Here is a 10,637-nt window from a genome sequence, read left to right on the forward strand (position 1 = left end):
AAGTTATGTGGCAACAGGAGTGGGAGCGTGGCATAAAAATACATTTTAAAAGTGTGGGGGCGTGGCCATAAAAATACATTTTAAAAAGTGTGGGTGCGTGGCCATAAAACATTTTTTAAAGTGTGGGGGCGTGGCCATAAAAAATGTTTAAAAGTGTGGGGGCGTGGCCATAAAAACAATTTTTTAAAGTGTGTGGGGCGTGGCCATAAAAAAAAAAAACGTGTGGGTGTGGCCATAATTCCATTTTAAAAAGTGGGGGGCGTGGCCATAAAAAAAAAACGTGTGGGTGTTTTTTTTTTATTGTGGGGTGTGGCAATAAAAAAAAATGTTAAAAGGTGTGTGGGGGCGTGGCCATATTTTTTTTTAAAAGGTGTGGGGATGTGGCCATAAAACCATTTAAAAAGGTGTGGGGCGTGGCCATAAAAACATTTAAAAAGGTGTGGGGGCGTGGCCATCCAGTTCTCAAAAGGTGTTTTGCCTTTGTCATACGAGGTTGAAGAGGTGGTTGAGGGAGGTTATTAAACATTAGAGCGAGATATGAAGACATCACTATGTGTTTACTACATGTATGTATGAAGACATCACTATGTGTTTACTACATGTATGTATGAAGACATCACTATGTGTTTACTACATGTATGTATGAAGACATCACTATGTGTTTACTACATGCATGTGCCCCAGTAGTGGCAGTCGAGAGGGTATGTTTTTATAGAGATTATCAAATACCATTGAGAAATGTAATTCTGAGGATGATTTATTTCTTGCTGGGGATTTTAACTGGACAGTCAGTGATTTTAGATAGAAATCACAAAGAACCTTGTAGAGCCTCAAGGACTTTTTTAAAAACACCTTATTGTAACACATGAACTACGTGATATTTGGCAGAGTCAAAATGGAGCCACCAGACAGAACACCATCTCTCTGGACAGGTTAGACAGGTTTTATTGTAACACTGTGTGATGTTTGGAGCCAACATGGAGGTACGAGACAGAACACATGGTCTAATGTGAGAGAGAACAACATCTCTCTGACCAGGTTAGGCAGGTTTTATTGTAACACTGTGTGATGTTTGGAGCCAAAATGGAGGCACGGGACAGAACACATGGTCTAATGTATTGAAGAACAACATCTCTCTGACCAGGTTAGGCAGGTTTTATTGTAACACTGTGTGATGTTTGGAGCCAAAATGGAGGCACGAGACAGAACACATTAGACAGGTTTTATTGTAACACTGTGTGATGTTTGGAGCCAAAATGGAGGCACGAGACAGAACACATTAGACAGGTTTTATTGTAACACTGTGTGATGTTTGGAGCCAAAATGGAGGCACGAGACAGAACACATTAGACAGGTTTTATTGTAACACTGTGTGATGTTTGGAGCCAAAATGGAGGCACGAGACAGAACACATTAGACAGGTTTTATTGTAACACTGTGTGATGTTTGGAGCCAAAATGGAGGCACGAGACAGAACACATTAGACAGGTTTTATTGTAACACTGTGTGATGTTTAGAGCCAAAATGGAGGCACGAGACAGAACACATTAGACAGGTTTTATTGTAACACTGTGTGATGTTTGGAGCCAAAATGGAGGCACGAGACAGAACACATTAGACAGGTTTTATTGTAACACTGTGTGATGTTTGGAGCCAACATGGAGGCACGAGACAGAACACATTAGACAGGTTTTATTGTAACACTGTGTGATGTTTGGAGCCAAAATGGAGGCACGAGACAGAACACATTAGACAGGTTTTATTGTAACACTGTGTGATGTTTGGAGCCAAAATGGAGGCACGAGACAGAACACATTAGACAGGTTTTATTGTAACACTGTGTGATGTTTGGAGCCAAAATGGAGGTACGAGACAGAACACATTAGACAGGTTTTATTGTAACACTGTGTGATGTTTGGAGCCAAAATGGAGGCACGAGACAGAACACATTAGACAGGTTTTATTGTAACACTGTGTGATGTTTGGAGCCAAAATGGAGGCACGAGACAGAACACATTAGACAGGTTTTATTGTAACACTGTGTGATGTTTGGAGCCAAAATGGAGGCACGAGACAGAACACATTAGACAGGTTTTATTGTAACACTGTGTGATGTTTGGAGCCAAAATGGAGGCACGAGACAGAACACATTAGACAGGTTTTATTGTAACACTGTGTGATGTTTGGAGCCAAAATGGAGGCACGAGACAGAACACATTAGACAGGTTTTATTGTAACACTGTGTGATGTTTGGAGCCAAAATGGAGGCACGAGACAGAACACATTAGACAGGTTTTATTGTAACACTGTGTGATGTTTGGAGCCAAAATGGAGGCACGAGACAGAACACATTAGACAGGTTTTATTGTAACACTGTGTGATGTTTGGAGCCAAAATGGAGGCACGAGACAGAACACATTAGACAGGTTTTATTGTAACACTGTGTGATGTTTGGAGCCAAAATGGAGGCACGAGACAGAACACATTAGACAGGTTTTATTGTAACACTGTGTGATGTTTGGAGCCAAAATGGAGGCACGAGACAGAACACATTAGACAGGTTTTATTGTAACACTGTGTGATGTTTGGAGCCAAAATGGAGGCACGAGACAGAACACATTAGACAGGTTTTATTGTAACACTGTGTGATGTTTGGAGCCAAAATGGAGGCACGAGACAGAACACATTAGACAGGTTTTATTGTAACACTGTGTGATGTTTGGAGCCAAAATGGAGGCACGAGACAGAACACATTAGACAGGTTTTATTGTAACACTGTGTGATGTTTGGAGCCAAAATGGAGGCACGAGACAGAACACATTAGACAGGTTTTATTGTTTTGAGCATCAATCTCAGGTCTGTAAATCAAGTGTAATAAAACCCCAGTGTTCTGATCATTGTTTAGTAACAGAGGTGGTGGACATTAACACTGTGAAACCCCAGTGTTCTGATCATTGTTTAGTAACAGAGGTGGTGGACATTAACACTGTGAAACCCCAGTGGGAGTTTCTGATCATTGTTTAGTAACAGAGGTGGTGGACATTAACACTGTGAAACCCCAGTGTTCTGATCATTGTTTAGTAACAGAGGTGGTGGACATTAACACTGTGAAACCCCAGTGGGAGTTTCTGATCATTGTTTAGTAACAGAGGTGGTGGACATTAACACTGTGAAACCCCAGTGGGAGTTTCTGATCATTGTTTAGTAACAGAGGTGGTGGACATTAACACTGTGAAACCCCAGTGGGAGTTTCTGATCATTGTTTAGTAACAGAGGTGGTGGACATTAACACTGTGAAACCCCAGTGTTCTGATCATTGTTTAGTAACAGAGGTGGTGGACATTAACACTGTGAAACCCCAGTGGGAGTTTCTGATCATTGTTTAGTAACAGAGGTGGTGGACATTAACACTGTGAAACCCCAGTGGGAGTTTCTGATCATTGTTTAGTAACAGAGGTGGTGGACATTAACACTGTGAAACCCCAGTGTTCTGATCATTGTTTAGTAACAGAGGTGGTGGACATTAACACTGTGAAACCCCAGTGTTCTGATCATTGTTTAGTAACAGAGGTGGTGGACATTAACACTGTGAAACCCCAGTGTTCTGATCATTGTTTAGTAACAGAGGTGGTGGACATTAACACTGTGAAACCCCAGTGGGAGTTTCTGATCATTGTTTAGTAACAGAGGTGGTGGACATTAACACTGTGAAACCCTGAAGTACATACTGGCATTTTAATATAACTACAGAGTGATGATCACTTCAGGAAATGCTTTAGTTTTGTTCTGGGAGAGGTGGAGGTCTGAAGAGGACAGTTTTGTATCTCTTCAACAGCGGTGGGATATTAGGGAAAATCCAGATTCAACAATTCTGTAATCCAATACACGATGAATGTCACCAGAGATATCAGCAAATCAATGAACCTCCCTAGAGTCTGAGATAGTGGAACTCCTGACCGATCGATGCCATATTCAGGCACTCGAGAGGAAAAAGCCTCATTGGTAGACCTGCTGGGTATCAGAGCACAGGGGACATTGGTAGACCTGCTGGGTATCAGAGCACAGGGGACATTGGTAGACCTGCTGGGTATCAGAGCACAGGGGACATTGGTAGACCTGCTGGGTATCAGAGCACAGGGGACATTGGTAGACCTGCTGGGTATCAGAGCACAGGGGACATTGGTAGACCTGCTGGGTATCAGAGCACAGGGGACATTGGTAGACCTGCTGGGTATCAGAGCACAGGGGACATTGGTAGACCTGCTGGGTATCAGAGCACAGGGGACATTGGTAGACCTGCTGGGTATCAGAGCACAGGGGACATTGGTAGACCTGCTGGGTATCAGAGCACAGGGGACATTGGTAGACCTGCTGGGTATCAGAGCACAGGGGACATTGGTAGACCTGCTGGGTATCAGAGCACAGGGGACATTGGTAGACCTGCTGGGTATCAGAGCACAAGGGACATTGGTAGACCTGCTGGGTATCAGAGCACAGGGGACATTGGTAGACCTGCTGTGTATCAGAGCACAGGGGACATTGGTAGACCTGCTGGGTATCAGAGCACAAGGGACATTGGTAGACCTGCTGGGTATCAGAGCACAGGGGACATTGGTAGACCTGCTGTGTATTAGAGCACAGGGGACATTGGTAGACCTGCTGGGTATCAGAGCACAGGGGACATTGGCAGACCTGCTGGGTATCAGAACACAGGGGGTTATTGGTGAGAAGTAAGTTTCAGGGAATCTCTGAAATGGATGCCTCATCCCCATTTTTCTTTGGCTTAAAGAATAAAGAATGAAGAAGTATTATTCATTGGCTCGAATCAGCTGTTGGACAGGAGATCACCAGAGGACAGGAGATCACTAGAGGACAGGAGATCACTAGAGGACAGGAGATCACTAGAGGACAGGAGCTCACTAGAGGACAGGAGATCACTAGAGGACAGGAGCTCACTAGAGGACAGGAGCTCACTAGAGGACAGGAGATCACTAGAGGACAGGAGCTCACTAGAGGACAGGAGCTCACTAGAGGACAGGAGCTCACTAGAGGACAGGAGCTCACTAGAGGACAGGAGCTCACTAGAGGACAGGTGATCACTAGAGGACAGGAGATCACTAGAGGACAGGAGATCTCTAGAGGACAGGAGATCACTAGAGGACAGGAGATCACTAGAGGAAAGGAGATCACTAGAGAGGGGAGATCACTAGAGGACAGGAGATCACTAGAGGACAGGAGATCACTAGAGGACAGGAGGTCACTAGAGGACAGGAGATCACTAGAGGACAGGAGATCACTAGCCCAAGTGGAATGAGAATGAGGACAGTAGAGTTCTATGCTGAGCTCTACAAGTGGAATTAGAAAGAGAACAGTAGAGTTCTATGCTGAGTTCTACCAGTGGAATGAGAATGAGGACAGTAGAGTTCTATGCTGAGCTCTACAAGTGGAATTAGAAAGAGAACAGTAGAGTTCTATGCTGAGTTCTACAAGTGGAATTAGAAAGAGAACAGTAGAGTTCTATGCTGAGCTCTACCAGTGGAATTAGAAAGAGGAGAGTATAGTTCTATACTGAGCTCTACAAGTGGAATTATAAAGAGGACAGTAGAGTTCTATACTGAGCTCTACAAGTGGAATTAGAAAGAGGACAGTAGAGGTCTATGCTGAGTTCTACCTGTGTGAGTATAAAGAGGACAGTAGAGTTCTATGTTGAGCTCTACAAGTGGAATTAGAAAGAGGACAGTAGAGGTCTATGCTGAGTTCTACCTGTGTGAGTATAAAGAGGATTAAACAGTGACACGGCAGTTCCTTGATGGGCTCCCACAGGTGGCGGCAGGAGCTCAGGTTCAACTAGAGCAACCATCGTCTTTGCAGGAGCTGTACACTGCATTAAAAGGGCATGGAAAATGGAAGGGCACCGGGCATTGATGGGCTTCCCGTTGACTTTTTGAAGTCTTTTTGGGCTATGTTGGGAGAGGATTGGCTAGCAGTAGTTAACGATAGTTTGACCGGAGGGTTACTACCGTTAAGCTGCAGAATGGCTGTCCTCACCTTACTGCCAACAAAGGGTGACCCTGTGGAGGTGAAGAACTGGAGGCCGTTGACCTTAATGTGGACTGATAATAAGATGCTGTCCAAGGCTTTGTCCACCAGGCTGAGGGAGGTGATGGGGCAAATCACACGGACCTACTGTGTTCCCGGCAGGCAGATAGGGGATAACATTTCCCTGATTCTGGATGTTGTGGATGTCTCTAGGGCTGTTGGGTTGAATGCTGGTCTAACTTCAATTGATCAGGAAAAGACATTTGACCGAGTTGAACATCAGTACCTCTATGGGGCCACTTTGGAGCCTTTTGGTTTCAGCTCTGGTTTTACTGCTATGATCAGGGTGATATATGGTGACATTAAAAGAGTATCGAAAGTTAACGGTGGCTTGAGTGCTCCTTTTTAAAGTGTGAGGAGGAACTAGACAGGGGTGTTCGTTGTCTGTAATGTTGTTTACCATCGTTATAGAGCCACTACTAAATAGCAATAGAAGTCACATTGAAGGGCTGCACCTTTCAGAGGATATTCCTCCTATTGGTCTCTCAGCTAATGCTAATGATGTACTTATTTAGGTGAAAAATCAAGTGGATAGTTTGGGTGACAAGGGAATATCCTCTGCAAAAGGAAAATTTTGGACAACAAAAAGTTATGCTTTACAGATTGGGTCTGGAGGGACCATGGCTTTGCCAGGGGGGGAGGGTTCAAGTATCTTGGAGTGTAGCTGGGGGATGAGGGGCCAATGGAAATACGTTGTATTGGGTGGTTGATATGGTGGAAGGGAGGATGAGGAGATGGGGATGGTTGTTATCTCGTATGTCATACAGGAGGCACACTGTTATTAATAATGTGGTTGCCTCTGCACTGTGGCATCGGATATAATGTTTAGAGCCACCGTCTGGCCTTCTGGCCAAGATACAGGAAATTATTGTAGATTTTTTTTGGGGGGGGTAAAAATAATTTGGGTTCCACAAAGTGTTTTGTATTGGTCAAAAGCGGAGGGGGGGACAAGGTCTGGTACATGTTGCTAGTACGGCTGCTGCTTTCTGGTGTCAGCTGATTCAAAGGTTGCTTTATGGACTGGAAAATGTGGTGTGGAGAGGGGTGGCAGGTCTGGTTTTACAGAAGGAAGGGGGGATTCGAGTTAAATAAGGATTTATTTGTTTTCATTGATAGTAGCAAGATTTCTAGGGATGGAGTAGCTCCATGTTACGGAGTCCTTCTTAGGGGTTTGGAGTGTAATGAAGGGGTTCAGAAGCACTAAGGCTGAGTCTGTTGCACTGGCTGCTGGAGGTACCTCTGGTGTATTGGGGCAAGACTGGATTCTACAACTGACGCTGTTCTACATTTCTATAAAATGTTGGTGAAGGACAAAATCATCACCCTAAAGAAGTTTAATGGACATGGCCGGGCCCGCATTAATGGATGGAGGATGGGTGGCTGAACATTTGGGGGTGAGGTCGGAAAGGATTGTCGGACAACGGCTGGGAAGATGAAGGAAGGCTCTGTCAGCAGAAGAGTGGACTATGCTGAACAGTTACAAGAAAAAGGCACAAGATGAAGACGCCCATTTCATAGAATAGGGATTAGACCCAATATCCCAAAGTAGAGAGACTAGGATTAAACCCAATATCCCAGAGTCAGATAGACTAGGATTAGACCCAATATCCCAGAGTAGAGAGAATAGGGATTAGACCCAATATCCCAAAGTAGAGAGACTAGGGATTAGACCCAATATCCCAAAGTAGAGAGACTATGGATTAGACCCAATATCCCAGAGTAGAGAGAATAGGGATTAGACCCAATATCCCAGAGTAGAGAGACTAGGGATTAGACCCAATATCCCAGAGTAGAGAGACTAGGATTAGACCCAATATCCCAGAGTCAGATAGACTAGGATTAGACCCAATATCCCAGAGTAGAGAGACTAGGGATTAGACCCAATATCCCAGAGTGGAGAGACTAGGATTAGACCCAATATCCCAGAGTAGAGAGAATAGGGATTAGACCCAATATCCCAGAGTAGAGAGACTAGGGATTAGACCCAATATCCCAGAGTAGAGAGAATAGGGATTAGACCCAATATCCCAGAGTAGAGAGACTAGGGATTAGACCCAATATCCCAGAGTAGAGAGACTAGGATTAGACCCAATATCCCAGAGTGGAGAGACTAGGGATTAGACCCAATATCCCAGAGTAGAGAGACTATGGATTAGACCCAATATCCCAGAGTAGAGAGACTAGGGATTAGACCCAATATCCCAGAGTAGAGAGACTAGGATTAGACCCAATATCCCAGAGTAGAGAGACTAGGGATTAGACCCAATATCCCAAAGTAGAGAGACTAGTGATTAGACCTAATATCCCAGAGTAGAGAGACTAGGATTAGACCCAATATCCCAGAGTAGAGAGACTAGCGATTAGACCCAATATCCCAGAGTAGAGAGACTAGGGATTAGACCCAATATCCCAGAGTAGAGAGACTAGGGATTAGACCCAATATCCCAAAGTAGAGAGACTAGGGATTAGACCCAATATCCCAAAGTAGAGAGACTAGGATTAGACCCAATATCCCAGAGTAGAGAGACTAGGGATTAGACCCAATAACCCAAAGTAGAGAGACTAGGATTAGACCTAATATCCCAGAGTAGAGAGACTAGGATTAGACCCAATATCCAATAGTAGAGAGACTAGGGATTAGACCCAATATCCAATAGTAGAGAGACTAGGGATTAGACCCAATATCCCAAAGTAGAGAGACTAGGGATTAGACCCAATATCCCAGAGTCAGACAGACTAGGGATTATACCCTGGAAGTGGTGGGTTTGGATGAGGTGAATGGGAAGGAGTTATATAGGGGTGTGTCAAGGTTTTATATAAAGATACATTGGAAAAATAGAAAAGACTCTCATTGGAGGGTAAAACTGGGCCTTGATGACAAGGTAAAGCCAGCATGGAGAGCACTGTACAAGCCATCGTTACTAAAGGGGACTGGTGATATGTAATGGAGGGTGTTGATGGGGACTGGTGATATGTAATGGAGGGTGTTGATGGGGACTGGTGATATGTAATGGAAGGTGTTGATGGGGACTGGTGATATGTAATGGAGGGTGTTGATGGGGACTGGTGATATGTAATGGAGGGTGTTGATGGGGACTGGTGATATGTAATGGAGGGTGTTGATGGGGACTGGTGATATGTAATGGAGGGTGTTGATGGGGACTGGTGATATGTAATGGGGGGTGTTGATGGGGACTGGTGAGATGTAATGGAGGGTGTTGATGGGGACTGGTGATATGTAATGGAGGGTGTTGATGGGGACTGGTGATATGTAATGGAAGGTGTTGATGGGGACTGGTGATATGTAATGGAGGGTGTTGATGGGGACTGGTGATATGTAATGGAGGGTGTTGATGGGGACTGGTGATATGTAATGGAGGGTGTTGATGGGGACTGGTGATATGTAATGGAGGGTGTTGATGGGGACTGGTGATATGTAATGGGGGTGTTGATGGGGACTGGTGATATGTAATGGAGGGTGTTGATGGGGACTGGTGATATGTAATGGAGGGTGTTGATGGGGACTGGTGATATGTAATGGAAGGTGTTGATGGGGACTGGTGATATGTAATGGAGGGTGTTGATGGGGACTGGTGATATGTAATGGAGGGTGTTGATGGGGACTGGTGATATGTAATGGAGGGTGTTGATGGGGACTGGTGATATGTAATGGAGGGTGTTGATGGGGACTGGTGATATGTAATGGGGGTGTTGATGGGGACTGGTGATATGTAATGGAGGGTGTTGATGGGGACTGGTGATATGTAATGGGGGTGTTGATGGGGACTGGTGATATGTAATGGGGGTGTTGATGGGGACTGGTGATATGTAATGGAGGGTTGTTGATGGGGACTGGTGATATGTAATGGGGGTGTTGATGGGGACTTGTGATATGTAATGGAGGGTGTTGATGGGGACTGGTGATATGTAATGGAGGGTGTTGATGGGGACTGGTGATATGTAATGGAGGGTGTTGATGGGGACTGGTGATATGTAATGGAGGGTGTTGATGGGGACTGGTGATATGTAATGGAGGGTGTTGATGGGGACTGGTGATATGTAATGGGGGTGTTGATGGGGACTGGTGATATGTAATGGAGGGTGTTGATGGGGACTGGTGATATGTAATGGGGATATGTAATGGGGTTGATGGGGACTGGTGATATGTAATGGGGGTGTTGATGGGGACTGGTGATATGTAATGGAGGGTGTTGATGGGGACTGGTGATATGTAATGGGGGTGTTGATGGGGACTGGTGATATGTAATGGGGGGTGTTGATGGGGACTGGTGATATGTAATGGGGGTGTTGATGGGGACTGGTGATATGTAATGGGGTTGTTGATGGGGACTGGTGATATGTAATGGGGGTGTTGATTGGGACTGGTGATATGTAATGGGGGGTGTTGATGGGGACTGGTGATATGTAATGGAGGGTGTTGATGGGGACTGGTGATATGTAATGGAGGGTGTTGATGGGGACTGGTGATATGTAATGGAGGGTGTTGATGGGGACTGGTGATATGTAATGGGGGTGTT

The sequence above is a fragment of the Oncorhynchus tshawytscha genome, unplaced genomic scaffold (genome assembly GCF_018296145.1).
Source record: "Oncorhynchus tshawytscha isolate Ot180627B unplaced genomic scaffold, Otsh_v2.0 Un_contig_7881_pilon_pilon, whole genome shotgun sequence".
Taxonomy (NCBI): Eukaryota; Metazoa; Chordata; class Actinopteri; order Salmoniformes; family Salmonidae; genus Oncorhynchus; species Oncorhynchus tshawytscha.